Here is a 16,020-nt window from a genome sequence, read left to right as displayed (position 1 = left end):
GTGGGTGCCTGTCGTCTTGGGAGTCTCACAGCTACTTGGGAGGCTGAGGCAAGAGAGTCGCTTGAGCCCATGAGTTTGGGGTTGCTGTGAGCTGTGACAGCAAAGCACTCTACTGAGGGCAACATAGTAAGACTCTATCTCAAAAAAATAATAAAAAATTATTACCCAGGTCAATGTCCCAAAGGGTTTCTCTAATGTTTTCCTTTAGCAGTTTCATACTTTTAAGGCTTAGATTTCATTCTTTAATCCACCTCGATTTGAGCTGTATAATTTATACATTGCAACAGATGGGGTCTAGTTTTCTTTGCGTGTGAATATCCAGTTTTCTCAGTTTTTTCACGATTTATTTAAGATCATATGGTCTTTGTCCATTTCTCAATGTATGTTCTTGGCACTTTTGTCAAAAATCCGCTGTAGTTTTGTGGATTTATTTCTCGTAATCCATTGTGTTCCATTGGTCTACGCGTCTGTCTTTATGAGAGTACGAGGCTGTTGTGGTTACTTCAGCTCTTGGGTATAGTATGAATTCAGGTAACATGATTCCTTCAGTTTTGTTCTTTTGGTGCAGGATGGCCTTGGCCGTCCTTCCAGGGGCTACCCCATGCCGCCTTGAAAGGTGAGAAGATGAAAAGAATGTGTTAAGATAAAAGAATCCTCATCAGTGTGGGTGAAAATCACAGAGATATCCACACACTAACACTCTCCTTTAGTTTGCAGTCCTGACTCAGGATTATCTACATCACTGGAAACGTCAGAAACACAATGTGTATACCCTGGCATGAGTTATACAGCAGAGATCTGAGATTTTATTCCATGAAGCTTCACATACATATCACTAGTATCTCTCATTTAAATAAAATAGTGAATAACTTAAAGTGAGAATATATAAAACAGTTGGCATGTATGTGTTCAATCTTTTCACTATCCAGTTATAGTTTAGAAGACTATCAGTATTCTATTTTTCTAATTATTAGATCTCAGAAAGACTGCATGGATTAATATAAATATAGAATCAAACAAATACGTATATACAAGTTTCAGGTAGCCATTATTCTAACTTAAAACATGCCAGAGAAGGATGAACATCTCTTTCTTCCAGAGCTCATTTGCTAAAAATCCTCCGGGAACTATTCTAAATAGCTTGGCTTAAGCAATGTGGCTATTTCTAAAGTAATCCTGGGGGCAGAGATGAGCCGTTTTTGATTTGGCCTGCATCTATGTGGCCTGGGTACACGATGGACAGAGCATCCTCAGTACATAAAGTGGAGATGGAAAGGATATGCAGGGAAGATGCAAGCTATTTCCAGAAGTGGAAAGAAAGAATTGGCCAGATAAAACCCATTGATAACTACTATGAAGTTGTGATGGCCTCATCCAAGGGAGAACGCACCATAACACTACAAGGGCTATTATCCAGAGACTAAGTATAGGAATGTAGCTGGAGCTGGGAAATGAAACAGAATGAGGATCTAGAAAGCCACTCAAAATCTCTCCCTGAAGTTTATCGAGGCTGCATTTTCTGCTGTGCTTTGTGCTTCTTTCTGGGGTTTCATTTTATCTTCACTTCTTCCAGGCGGTCCACAAATGATGATATGGTAGTTCCTGTTTCCCATCTAGAGTGAACTACCTCTGATTCTTGAATTCATATGTCAGAAAAAAAGAGCCACACCATAGTTTGATAGCTTACATAGTCTACAAGGTCTGACAATTAAGTTCTTGAATGCATCCTAGAAAAAGTGCTTAATACCTCATTGCTGAATGCCACTACGGTCACCTTCAAGGTACTCCCCTTGGGGAGCTATGCATTGATGTCAGTGCGTAGTTCATCCTTCAAAGCAATTTTGGAACTTTTTCTGGAATAACCATCAAAGCTCTTGTCATTTTACCCTTAATGTCTTGAATATCATAAAAAGGTCTTCTAAGAACATGGGGAAAGTTGAAAGGGAGGGAGGGGAGAGGAGAGGGTAATTGGTGGGACCACACCTACCATGCATCTTACAAGGGTACATGTGAAACTTACTAAATGTAGAATATAAATGTCTTAACACAATAACTAAAGAAAATGCCAAGAAGGCTATGTTAACCAGTTCGATGAAAATATTTCAAATTGTATATAAAACCAAACCTAATTAACATATGTACATGTAAAAATTAAAAAAAATGTATATAAAGCCAGCACATTGTACCCCAAGACTGCATTAATGTACACAGCTATGATTTAATAAAAAATAAAAATAAATAAAAAAAGAAAGGTCTTCCTTTCAATATTTCCTTGAGTAAAGAAAAACATCATTGGGACCATATCAGATAAGTAGGGAGGATGTTCCAATACAGTTATTTGTTAACTGGCTAAAAAAAATCCCTCACAGACAGTGCTATGTGAGCTGATACGTTGTTGTGATGCAACAGCCATGATTTTTTGGACAAAAAATTCTCAAACTCTCTCCCAGAGAGAGATTTGACAACCATGTGATGAAAATGTGTCAAACGGTCTATAAAACCAGAGCATGGTGCCCCATGATCGCATTAATGTACACAGCTATGATTTAATTAAAAAAAAAAAAAAGAATTTCAGTTAAGATTTTCCTAACTCTTTTTCTGTTGATGTTTACTTGGTCTGCTATGCTTCTCACAGTCATTCTATGATTTTCACACATAATTCAATACATTTTTGCTATGTTTTTGTCAGTTCTAATCAAAAATGACTGCCCTGATCTCTCTTCATCAGTGACATTTTTCTCTCCCCTCAGAAAAATATTTAATCCATTTACACACTGCCATATTCTTCATGGCATTTTCCCCATAAACTTGGTCTCACATGTTTTCACTTCCACGCTTGCCAAGTTTAACAAGAAATTTAAGAATGTTTGTTCTGTTCTAATTCAAACTCTGACATTCTTGGGACAGCACAGAAAAACAGGATGCCACAACAGTAATGAATGCCGTTCAGGAAGACGCCCCCACACATGGATATGAACACAACTGTAAATGCTGATATACCAAGGTTATGAAACCTTACTGAATTGTTTGTACAGTGGTGCCAATGAAGGTTTGCAAACTTAATTGTCAGACTTCGTTTGTATCCAGCAAAGAAACAATGACTTTTTAGCTCCAATTTCAACTTCCTGAAGAAGACTTTATTTACTTGCTAATGAAGGAAGCTAACTACTGTCCTCTTTGATACAATAAACTATAGCCAGGGCAGAAGCTTCTCATTAATTTACTTTTCTGATCTCAATCAAAATAGGCAGAGGGTTCCTACAGTCAGCAGGGGTAATGGTGTACTTTACTGGATGTTCAGTGTTAGTATTAGATCCTCTGTACCTTAGTATCATTATTAATGAAGTGGAAATTATAGCTATGTTGCTGGTTTCTTAGGGGGATTAATCACAACTCTTCTTGCTTTAGAAGAGTTATACTCTAAAAGTTAAACCACAGGAAAAAAATAGTTATTAAATGATTTCCAAGATCTATTCCCATTTTTTTAATGCCAATGATTTTTTTTTTCCTAGTTAATTCCAAACCATTACTTCCCACCCAAGTAATAGTAAATCAACTGTACTTTAAAAGCAGGACATTCACTAATATCTTAAAATTATTCCAAAGCATGCCACAGTATAAAATTTTTTCTAAAGGATTCAACACAGTTTGAGTTATGGCACCCTTCCATACTCAAGGTGATTAATTTGAATTTGATAGCTCTCATTTAGATGTGTAAATTCCATGAATTTTTATAATTTTAATAGAATGACAGATATCTTAATGTTAATATGACAGTTTAATAGGTAAATCTTATATATTTAATATTGCATATTATATAACATTTGAATTACTTCATTTGCCAAACATTTACTGAATCCCTGCGATGAGCCTGAGTAGTATTGAAGAGGACTTCATAATGAAGTTCACAAAAGGATGGGCATGGTGACTTATGCCTGTAATCCCAGCACTCTGGGATCCTGAGGTGGATGAATCACTTGAGCTCATGAGTTTGAGACCAGCCTGAGTAAGAGAGAGACTCCATATTTCCTAAAAATTGGAAAATTAGCCAGGCATCATGGTGGGCACCTGTAGTCCTAGCTACACAGGAGGCTGAGGCAAGAAGGTCACTTGAGCCCAGGAGTTTGAGGTGGCTGTGAGGTAGGCTGAGGCCACAGCACTCTAGTGTGGGCCTGAGCACTCTGTCTCAAAACAAAACAAAAAAAGTACATGGAAAAAAGAGGGACTCTACCTAACAAATGCAAACATTGTAACCTAATTCTTTGTACCCTCAAATTAACCTGAAACAATAAAAAAATTGTATATTAAAATAAAAAAGTTTATGGAAAAATGCAATCAAAAGATAAAAATAAAAGATGTAAACTTTATTTCTCAATGTAAGCTCCAACAAATTCAAGACACTTTGGTCAGTGATGACACCAGCCATTTAGTCCATCTCTAAAGAACTGAGGTCCCTGGGAATGTACCCATATCAGTGAAGTCTTTTTTACATTATTAACTGAGGATTTTAGGGAGTTTTAAGATTAGAAACAAAAAGAAGTTTTCCATGAGCTCAGATTTTAAGGAAATCTGAAAAGTCATCTAATGGAGAACCTAATTTCCTAGATATTGCCATAACACAGACTACATGTCAGCATTATAACTACATATCCATATAGAATTTCCCCTTGTGTGCATCTAATTTTGGACTTAAAATATAGTTGCAAAAGTAATAAGACTTTCTGATGAAGGCTACCAGTATTTCTTTTATCTGATTGCATCCTTCAGGAAAATATTGAACAGAGTCATGTTTAGATACACCACGTAGCAGATGATGTGGCAATGAATAGCAGCTCCATCAGTCTATGTTGGTATGTCAAAGCAACATAGTCTGGGTGACTTAAAAATAGCAGGGAACTATTTCTCACCTTTCTGAAGGCCAGCATGATGGGGTTCTAGTTAGGGTCTTCTAGCACAGGGTAGACTGCCAGCTGCTCCTGTCTTCATGGTGGAAAGAGAACAGGCAAGCTTGCTGGGGTCCGTTCTAGGAGGGAATTAATCCCATTCACAAGGCTGCACCTTCACAACTTAAGCACCTCCCAAAATCCCTTCTTTTAACACCATCACTTTGTGGGTTAGGATGTTCAAGGGACCTAAGTATTCAATCCATCACAAATAGATCCTGAATGTACTTGACCATCAGTGATCTATTAAAACCCTTTGCATAGGCTTCAAAATCCTAGGCAAAAAATTCTGATTGACCAAGCTTCCATAACTTGCCTGTACCTGGACCATTCAACCATGGCCCAGGGCCAGGGCCAAATAGTGAACAAGGCTACTTCATATCCACCTCATGATGTGTGAGAGCCAGTCTCAGAGAAGGGGGATGATTATGAGTCAGGCACCCACTATTGGTGTCTATTTTAATCTTAAAGTAGTAAACCTGATAATCAGTGGTTGGAAGAATGGTAGTGTTTTATAACAGAGCAAAAATTCTATGTCCTTCCTTTGCGGTTTTTGCAGACCATGGCAGTTATTAAAGACTATCTCTGGTTGACCATGATGCTTTCATTCCTGGAGTACCTGCACATTTGTACGCTTTAACTTATAAAGACAAGAGGAGGAACTTAGAAAACAGTGTTGGATTATTGAATATGTTCATATTTACGATCTAGAATCTAGACATTATGAAGCGGTACTTTTTTTTTTTTTTTTTTGTTTTTGGCCAGGGCTGGGTTTGAACTCGCCACCTCCGGCATATGGGACCAGCGCCCTACTCTTTGAGCCACAGGTGCCGCCCATGAAGCGGTACTTTTAACACAACACTGCTTGAGCGCTGAATACTTCCCCTATAGCAGTGTTCTATCACCAATATTCATATCCAGTGGCTGAAAACGTCCTGTGTTGAACCTAATTTGGAGTAGTCTAACTGTGGGATCTAGGATCTATAACTGGGAAAGTTATAGGAAAAAAACAAGTTACAGGAAAAAAACAAAAAAAGAGTGTTGTTTTTTTTTTTTGTTTTGTTTTTTCTGGAGCACCCATGTATGTACAAACATTTGGGAAATTACAATGAAGAGTTTTATGGAGACTCTTCTATTGGGAAGAAAAGAAGTTGATATGTGGAAAATTTAAAAATATGGAGATTTATATCAAGATCGAGCTCTATCAACAATTTTCCACATCATTAAGAATGTATGAAACACGGGTCTTCTTTTGAATGGAAAAAGAAAGAAGGTAAATTGCTTCAAGCAAGGAGGGAACAGAAGATACTAAATTAACAGTGCAGTATAATCTGGCTAAGGCTTTATAATATGTATAATTTTTTCTGAGACAGAGTCTCACTATGTCACCCTCAGTAGACTGCCATGGCCTGACAGCTCACAGCAACCTCAAACTCTTGGGCTCAAGCGATTTTCTTGCCTCTGCCTTCCAAGTAGCTGGGACTCCAGGCGCCTGCCACAATGCCAGCTATTTTTTACTGTTGTTCTTGCAGTGGTCATTGTTGATTTAGTTGACCTGGGCTCTGTTCAAACCTGCCAACCTCAGTTGTAGGTGGCTGGCACCCTACCCACTGAGCTACGGGCACCACCAGGCTTTATAATCTCTTAAAATGGTCCTGTGAGAAGTATTCTAGGGAACAGGCTGGATCACTGGGTAGCTCTCAGGGTTAAGTTACCCCACAGGGCAAATGTGCTCTGTCAGCCTGCATCATCTACATTTGAGTCATTGTTCCAGTGAACCACAAACCCCTTAGAATTCTCATCACACCGTAGCATTCTAGGAGTCTAAGTGCTGTCTGCGCTCTGCTGTCCACTGTACTGAGGTGATTTAACCCTGACTACCTTGATCTGTCAGTGTGTTCCCGTCCCTTAGCATTTATGGCAGTAACTTTCGACATTTGACTGGGTATCAGAGTCTATGGTCCCTGGTGGCAAAAACTCAGTAATTTGAAATCTCATGCAAGCTTTCCCGGGGTTGAAATGGAAGGTCATTTCCTGTGACCGTGACAGGGTTCCAGCAGCCACGAATTTGGTTACCGAAAAAGTAAACAATATATGCCAAGTCCGTCCCAGGGAGGTGCACGATGGTAACTCCAAGACGGAGGAACAGCTCAATCAGGAACTAATCCTGATTTTCAGCTGAATGCGTGGCTACCTGGAATCATCTACACTTTCCATCTAAGGATGGGATGAAAGGGAAATAGCCTATACAACTTCAGGAAAACATCCCCTGGCACAAGTAGGCTCCTCTTTTTCTCTTCTTCCATTCTTTCTTTGCTCCCGTAACGCAGGCATGAATGCTGGAAATGAACATGGGAGTGGTGGCCACAGGTGGCTGAGCAGGAAGAAAGAAGGTGTTTGTTTGCGTTTTGGATATTTTGAAGGCTGTATCTTCTCTGGACTACCTGCCTTCAGATTCTCCCTTGAAAAAGAAAATAAACTTCCATCTTATTTAGCTCACTGTTAATTTTTGCATCTTTTGCTTATAGCCAAAATGTATCCTAAAGAATACACTAGGTACGCGTCACTTAAAAATTTATTCTTTGCTTTGCCCAAGCTTTTGTCCCACCAACTGAATAACTACTGTTTCCAGTCAGGCCTTTGTTGGGCATAAAAAGAGGCTACTTTGAATAAATATACTTAAATATTCTCTTCTCATATGTAACAATTATGACTGAGATGTGTATCATTATATAAAACCCTTGTTCAAGCCTCTACTTATTTCTATAGAAGGGATATGTATAAATAGAAACCCTGGACTTAATGGTGTATACATTTTATAAGGAAGTTGCTACATATTGTTAACTTTCTTTCCAGAGCAATTTTGTCAATGTTCTCCACTAACATAGGGCCATGGGCACCTTTGTCTCATACAAAAAGTTAATAGTAGAGCATTGTTGCAATTTCAGCTAATTTCATGAGCATAATATGAAATTTGATGGCTCTCATAATTGCATGTATTTTTATGTATTGGGTTTCTATAGGCAGAACATATTCCCTTACATATTTTGGCCATTTGTATCTATTCTGTGAACAGATTATTCATGTTCTTTTCCAAACACTCATGCTCTTGAGGATCTCAGCATATTTCTTGTGATTTGGAAAGGGTTCTTTCATCAGGAAATTTTAATAGCTATTGAAATATTTTCATTCCAGTTATCTCATTTTATTAGATATTCAGCCCTTTTTTTAATTTTAGGGGCTCTTTCTACTTGGTAAGCATTGCTATTTTTCTTTTTAATGGTGCTGAAGACAACAGTGCCATCTTTTTTTTTTTTTTTTTGCAAAAACTACCTTCTAGGCTGGGTGCAGTGGCTCAAGCCTGTAATCCTAGCACTCTGGGAGGCGGAGGCAGGTGGATTGCTTGAGCTCATGAATTTGAGACCAGCCTGAGCAAACACAAGACCCCGTCTCTATCAAAAATAGAAAAATTGAGGCAAGAGGATCATTTGAGCCCAAGTTGGAAGTTGAGGTGAGCTATGATGCCACGACATTCTACCCAGGGCTATAGCTTGAGACTCTGTCTCAAAAACAAACAAACAAAACTACCTTGTACAATAGTATCATGCTCAGTAAACATCCACATGCTGTCTTATCCTGGAAAAAAAGGGGGTAAAATATAATTTAACATAGGTGTTAAGTATGGTAGCAAAAAAGCATAGTATTTATTTTATTTTATTTTTGTGGAAGGTTCACCTTAAAAAATACTGGCAAGACTCACGGATTTCCTGGCAATGGAGTAAGATGCTTTACATCTGAAATCAAATACAGAAGGTTAGGGCCCTCAGATTAAAAATGATTTGGAAACACAAACTTTAAGACTTACAATGTAACTAGCTACTGTAAAATGGCTGCCTTGACGTTGGATTAGGTTGCATAAACAATTAACCTATTCCCTTTCTTTCATGGCTTTTCCTTAACTATGTTATTTTTATCCATCGTTTCTTCCTTTTTTTTGTTCGTTTCCCCCTCATTACTGTCCCTGTCACTTTGTGCTCCAACTCTCTTTGGCCAACACTTTCAATTATATATTTAACTGTCTGTGCTTAGTTTGTAGTCAATAGGTTTCATATTACAATAAATATATTACTTTCCTTTTTGAAACTTTATTCTTCTGCATCTTTCTAGAACTCTCAAGTTGTGGTAAGGCTACTTCTAAAAATGTGGTCTGTTTCTATTTATTTGTATTTATGACACTATCACTAATACAATTTAATAGCTATATAGCACTTTACATTCTATATATTTTTAAACTAATAATTAATTACTTCTCTAAGTATACAATTATACATTGGGCAAACATTTTCCATATTCCCTCCTTTACAAATAGGAGCCTCTTGTCAGGATTGGCTAGAGTCTATTATTTCCAAAACCATTTAAGTAACAAGGGACTCCAGATGTCAATTTACATTTCCCTTAAGTACCCAAGGGAGTTCATGGATGTCCTGTACTGGGAAAATTCAAGTAGCTCAACTTGAGCCTGTGAACATCTAGTTGGTCAGAATTCAGCAATATCATTAAGTCCCCTTTCTCACTCACCATTAAAAAAAAATTACAATGTGGAAAGGATTGTGGATACAGAGTCATCTTTCTTTAAACAGAGAATTAAAACTTGGAATTTGTATTCAAGAAAGACCCTATCATCTGAGAAGGCAAACACACAAGCCACTAATTATTAAAAAGGAACAAGGAAAAACAGAATGAAATAGGTTTTATTGCAGAGAGATACCATGAAGGGTTATGGATGTATAATGCAATGATTATTTTTTAAAATTGGGGGTTGGTGAGAAAAGCCTTTTTGGAGAATTTGGCACTGGAGTTGAGCTTTAAAGAGTGAATGAGATTTTCAGTCACCTGTGTTGGGTATGGTCACTTACGTCTAACGAGGTTCCTGAGACACGATGAGGTTGACGTTGCCATCCCAAGAGCTTCCGGAGGGCATTAGATCATTCTGAATTTATACAACCAAAGACAATTTGGGGATTTAACTATGGATGGAATGGGCTTGTTGAACGACTATAATAAACCTGGTTGACTCAAGTGTACTGTTACCGAAGACGACACCTCAGCCATTTTAGATCATGAAACATTAGCGCAAAAAAGACCTTAGAAGTTATCCACGTAACACTCACTGTCACATCCTAAGAAGGCACAGAGAGGTTTGGTAATTGCCCAAGGTCACTTAGTTGATTGAAGCAGACTTTTCCTGGGTCACAAGGCATGGTTTCTGTACCTATGAAGGTAATTTTTACCCATGTTGTGACATCCCTAAATACCCACGGCCCATTACCAGCGGAGGATGCTTAAAAGTCTGCAGTGAACTTGCCTCTTGAGTTAAGTTCCAAGGAACATAAAATGGACCAGAGGCAGGAAACATTTTTGGTACTCGGTACTTGCATAATAAAAATACAGAATTATGTGCACCTGAAAACAACAAAAAAAAAAACACCCCAAAAGAGGACCACTGATCGGAGAACTTGGGCCTGATGTCTTCCCTCACCCAGGGCGGAGGGAGAGAGGAAGGCAGATAGGAAGAGGCGCGCCTGGCAGCCGCTGGAGAGAGACCCTTTGTCTGAAAAGCTGAAAGGGAAGCCTCTCCTGGCGGCCCTCTCCTCTCCACCTCCAAGCGTCTGCAGAGCTGCTAGGTGGAGCCGCGCCGCGGAGCCCGCGAGTACTCCAGATCCGGGTTTTGCCAGCCACCCCTCCCGGGCGAGCCCCCTCCCCGGCTCTCCGAGCCTCGCCGCCCGCCCGCCGCTCATTCCGGCCTTGGCTCGGGCCCCGCTGGGTCCGCCGCGCGCCCGCGCTCTGACCCTCTCTCGGCTGTCGCCCCGAGCCTGCTGGCCGGCTCCGCTCGCCCTGCTGCCCGGGAGCGGGGATGCAGATGCTGCGGCTGGCCCGGGTGGGCGCCGCCGCCGCCGCTGGTTTCTCTCCGGCTGCGCGTTGCCTCCGCTCCGGCAGCTGCTGCCGCCGCCGCCGCCTGTGACTCGCCCCCTGCCTTTCCTTTTCTTCTGTCTCGGCCGCGGTCCTCTCCCTCCGGCGCGCGCGCGCGGGCCGCCCGGCCGGCTGGGGCAGCGGCTGGCGAGTGAGTGCGCGCGGGTGTGCAGCGCGGAGAGCCCCCGAGCCTTGTGCAGCGCGGAGAGCCCCGGAGCCTTGTGCAGCGCGGAGAGCCCCGGCGCCTTGTGCAGCGCGGAGAGCCCCCGAGCCTTGTGCAGCGCGGAGAGCCCCCGAGCCTTGTGCAGCGCGGAGAGCCCCGGAGCCTTGTGCAGCGCGGAGAGCCCCGGAGCCTTGTGCAACGCGGAGAGCCCCGGAGCCTTGTGCAGCGCGGAGAGCCCCGGAGCCTTGTGCAGCGCGGAGAGCCCCGGAGCCTTGTGCTGCGTGGAGAGCCCCGAAGCCTCGCTCGCGCGCGGGAGTCGGAGCAGAGAAGGCGGCGGCGCGGAGCCCCTGGCCGCGCGATGAAGCTCCCGCATGTCCGCAGCTGCCGGGCCCGGCTGGCCAGCTGAGCGGCCACCCTCTGGGCTCCGGGCTCGCCGGCCCCCGGGACCCAGCCCTCCCCCGCCGCGCCCCCGGGAAGGAGTTCGCGTGGCGCTCGCCCCGGCCCCCGGCGCAGGCTGCGGGCGTGAGCGGGGACCCTCGGCCGGGCGGGAGCCCCGCGAGGAGGAGGACGCGGGGGACGGTGCGGCGGAGAAGCCACCCCTGGCCTGGTCCCCCGCCTATTCCATCGCTCCCGCTCCGAGGCGGAAAGGGGAGGACGAGGAAGAAGAAGAAGAGGAGGAGGGGGTGGGGTGGGGAGGGAAACGGGATCGGAGCTCTGCTGGGGGATGGTGCGAGCCTTTCCGTCTCTTCAGCAGCGTTGGTCCGCGAGCAGCGGCGGCGGCGGCGCCGGGAGGAGCGGCCCCGGCTATGACGGCCGCATGTGAATCGCGCCGCCGGGGCCCCTCCGCTGTTCTCGGAGACGCAGCCTGACTCCGAAGTTGTGCAACTGGCAGACATTTGAACCCTCCTTTCTCTTTGCCGGGCTTTTCCCCCTTGGGGTGTGTGAAGCGAGGAAGCGCAAACACAGACACGCATTCGGCTCCTTCTCCCGCGTCCCTTCTCCATGGCTGGGTAGCTGAGGAAAGGAAGAGACTTTGGTGGTTGCTTCGTTGACTGGGGTCGCCACCCTCCTGCCGCCCGCTCTGCGCTTCGACTATCTCCTTTGCGGAGTGTGCCGGGGGTGTCCTGGTCAGCGGGGCCGGCCCGTCTTTTGCCCCGGGCTCCATGGCTGGATTGTGGAAACTGCACCCGCTCGCAGGTTGTTGACCAGCTGATGGGACGAGCTCAGGGACTGGCGGTTACGAAAGGTATTTATCTCCTGCACTCCTTAGATGAGGGGCCGCCCGGGCCGGGCAGCGGGGTGAGGGGGGTGCGGGGTTCGCGCACTCGCCCTTCCAGGCACACGCTCGCCCTTCCAGGCACACACTCGCCCTCGCACACACGCGCTCCTGCGATCGTGGTGCGGGGCGGGAAGGAGCTTCCCGGCGGCTGGGCGCGCGGGTCTGGCGTGGGTTAGAGGTTTTCTCACCACTGGGCGATGTGGCGGCCAAGGGGGATGAAGGGAAGAGGAGATGGGCACACTGGCAGCCGCACGCGCCGGGGAGCGGGGACCGTCCCCACCCCGGGAATTTCCCCTCCCCTACCCGCCCCCTCCCCCCCGTGCCTTCCCCGGTGGGGGCAGAGAGCAGGCGAGGGGGCGCCTTTTCTGGCCTGGCCGGAGCTCGTGCCGCCGGCGGCGGGAGCGGGCTGGAGGACGGACAGGCACCGGGTGAGGACTGGGCGCTGGGGCGGGGAGGATGCAGGGTGGCCGGCCCGGCGCGACCCTCCCTCGACGCCCACCCGGAGCTTCCGACCTGGCCGCGGTTGCCCCGGTCGCGCCCCGAGTGGAGGAGCCGCGCGCCCTCCCTGCACCCCGCCTGTTGTGTCCCCTTCACGGCAGTTTGGTTCAGACCTGCGTGCCCAGGCTTTGTTAGGCGGTTTTGGCTGGAGGAAGCCGCTCCTTCCGTGGGTGGCCCGGGCTGCGCTGTGCTGGTGGTGGGCACCGGGCGGGGGGCGGTGTCTCACGAATCCGGGCGGCCACGGCGCCGGGGCGGGGTGGGCAGAGCAGTGGTGGTCGCGGTTGGCGGGTGACAGGTAGAAGGCTCTGGGCGCTTCCCTCAGTGGAAAGGAGGCTCCGGGTGGCGGCGGAGCGCCGGTGCTGCCGCGACCCCTCCGCCAGCCCTACGTCGGAGCCCCGAGCCTTAGCGTGCCAGGCCCACGGGAGCACAGGTGGGTGTGTGTGTGAGGGCGGGGGCGACCTCCTGTGCCGGGGTACTTGGTGGCGGGGTCGGCGTGTGCCTGTCTGCATGTGGTGGTTCCCGCGCCCTGAGGGCGGGCGGGAGGGGGGATTTTTTCAGGGATGGCAGAGCTGATGGTACTTGAAGGAGCTTGCTTATTGAAATCGCCGGGGATCCGCTGAACTGGAAAATCTGGTTTGAGGAGGCCCCTTAGGGTGGTCAGAGAACCTCGCGGTGTCCCCGCTGCCCTGGAGAGGCGCAGCTCGGCGGGCTGCGCGCGGGCGCGTGAGAGCGGCTGGTGCAGCGCTCCGCGCACCCACCTCGGCCCTGGGAGGGCTCCTAAGGTGGCATCTCCCCAGCAGACCCAGAGGGTCGCGTCAAGCCCGCCTAATGCCTGCCCCTGGGATTCTCCGGCCACTTCCCTCGCTCCCACAGAAAGCTGCGCTGCTGTTATTTATGGCCGGAGATAGCAGAGCAGTTGGAGGCTTGTGAGCCACCTCGGGGTGTCTCCTCCCTGAGTCTGCCTCCATGTGATCCCTGCCTGCGGTGGTTAGAGCACGTTGTAAACAATGGTGCAAGCGCCCCTGCCGCCGGCTCCTTTAGAGCCCAGCCTTTTGGTGGCTGTTGTGTGGACTCTCCAGGCTGCATTACTCATTAGGAAGTATAAGCCTTCTTGCACCTCTGATTTTCACATCCTTCCAGCCAGCTGCTGGGGAAATGAGGAGACGCGTACTCTCTGGCAGGAAGGAAAAAATGCCTTCTGTGCTTTGCTCTGAAGTAAATAGGCGGTCTTCTAATTTTAGTGTCAGATGGGCTGTCCTCGCTCGGGAATGTCATCCTGAAATCCGTGAATAAACACTGCTTTAGTAATTTTTTTATTTGGAGACCCTTTCGTATTTCCCTGTGAGATTAAACACAGTTTAGTCAGGTTTCCCTGGGATATTTTTCCATGTCATGGTACTAAATGATCTGCACTTCTAGCCCCCAGTATACCGTATGTGGATTACAAATTGAATTGTCTGCAGAATTATCTGCTGTCGATAACTGATCATTTGTATAAGAGGTCATAGGATATTTGTATTGAATTATTTGTCAGCTTTGCTACTCAATCTTCTTCTTGGGTACAGAATATAGAAAGATAAATACAACTTATAAACTGTTCTGTTCATTTTGCAAGCTACGCTGCTTCTTCATTTCAATAATTAAAAGATAATTTAAAAGTTATGACATCCCTTTGTTCTAGATTATCTTTGCCTGGTGTTTGTTGCAAATGGCTCTGTTCTATTTTGTTTTAAAAAGTATAGGACAGTAAATGTAAAGGGTACTTTGTGTTCAGGTAAAATCATTTGTTACTTTGTTTCTTCCTCTCCTAGTCTTGACTGCTGAAAAGAGCTCAGGTGGCACAACGCACCTGGATGCCTGACTTTAAGTTGTATTTTTACAAGCGGTATTGCTTTTCACTATCACCTCCTAGAAAACTGACGGAATTGTGACTTAGCCCGTGAGAAGGCAGCGTGGTGTGTTTGCGAGATGGGTGTGTTGAAGTCTTTACACTTGTAGCTATTCCTGAGGATTCAAGAATACAGGCCTTCCATTTTAGATCCCGTCACAGTGATTCCCAATCCTTACAGATGTGATCAGATCTGCTCTTTGTTTCCTGACAGCCATACATTCCACAGGTCCTGATGTCATTAGACGCACGTCTGTCCGTGTTCTGTTCACCTAGCTGAAGGTGAATGTGTCACCGTGTTCAAATGCCATCGCACAGCTTTCCTTTCTCACCAAATGCTCAATAACCTGCACTGGTCTAGGTGGTTGTCTGGACTGTTTCTACAAGCTCAGAGTAGGAGAATTGATTAATACAAAGGTTTATGGGAGCTATTTAACATTTTTAGATAGAGAGGTTACATCGGACATCCCTGGGCTGCAGAGTGACAGGCCATGTCCCCTGTCCCTGGTGGGTAAATGCTTTTGATGTCTCATTTAGGTGGCTTGGTGTGATCATCCTTCAGACTGAAGAGTCCTTGTCAGAAATATGAATGGAAAGTCTTTCAGAAATGATTTCCATAAGCATGATCTTCTTACATTTTGGAGATTTAAATATCCCTTCCCACAGGGAATAATACCAAGCCTGGCCCTTCTACTGACTGCGGCTACCATGCCTGGCATTGCTCCTTCTAATTAAGAAAGGCAAATTATTTATGATCTTGATTTACCTTTGCCTCTTTTGTGAGCTATGTCTGAGAAAACCATCCACGGTAGATAAAAAAGACTGAAGAAGTTAGTCAAACATGATAATGCAGATCTGAATTGTTTTTCAGATTTGATTTGGACCACATTTAGCACTGGTTGAAGCTCTCTTTGAAAAAGGCTGCCAAGTAGAAGTGACAGCTACTGTTCAAAGTGGGGTATTTTGGCCCAGAATTCGGCAAGGGAAATTGTGATTTTTTCGTATGTAGGGTCATATTTAGTGATTTTATGAAATGGTGTACAGCCTTAATTTATCATGGTGTGAATGACTAGAGTATTTGGAATTAAAGAGAGATGATCCTTAAGTTTGGCAAAAGGCTATTTTGCCTTCTGATTGTTGGATTTGCATTGCATTCAAAATGTGCATTTGCTCAGTTAGGGAGGAACCTGAAAGACTGAGGCTATGTTATAATTTAGCTTTTGTTTGCCCTCAAGGACATATTTATACTCAGATTATTATTGCATGCATATCTTTTTCT

The 16,020-nt window shown here is 45.4% G+C and overlaps 1 protein-coding gene across 7 annotated transcripts in view; it reads left to right on the top strand.

Annotated features, from left to right (window-relative positions):
• The first annotated feature begins 12,187 nt into the window (after positions 1 to 12,187).
• ADGRL3 (adhesion G protein-coupled receptor L3) overlaps positions 12,188 to 16,020 on the top strand; it is a 784,489-nt gene continuing 780,656 nt past the window's right edge. For all 7 annotated transcript variants that reach the window (XM_053607086.1, XM_053607089.1, XM_053607085.1 and 4 more), the window contains exon 1: positions 12,188 to 12,322. The gene's annotated coding sequence lies outside the window, so the exon portion shown is untranslated. The remainder of the gene's footprint in view (positions 12,323 to 16,020) is intronic.

This window comes from Nycticebus coucang, chromosome 10 (assembly GCF_027406575.1).
Source record: "Nycticebus coucang isolate mNycCou1 chromosome 10, mNycCou1.pri, whole genome shotgun sequence".
Lineage (NCBI taxonomy): Eukaryota > Metazoa > Chordata > Mammalia > Primates > Lorisidae > Nycticebus > Nycticebus coucang.
The sequence above is the reverse complement of the archived record's forward strand: the minus strand, read 5'-3'. Positions and strand labels throughout refer to the sequence as shown.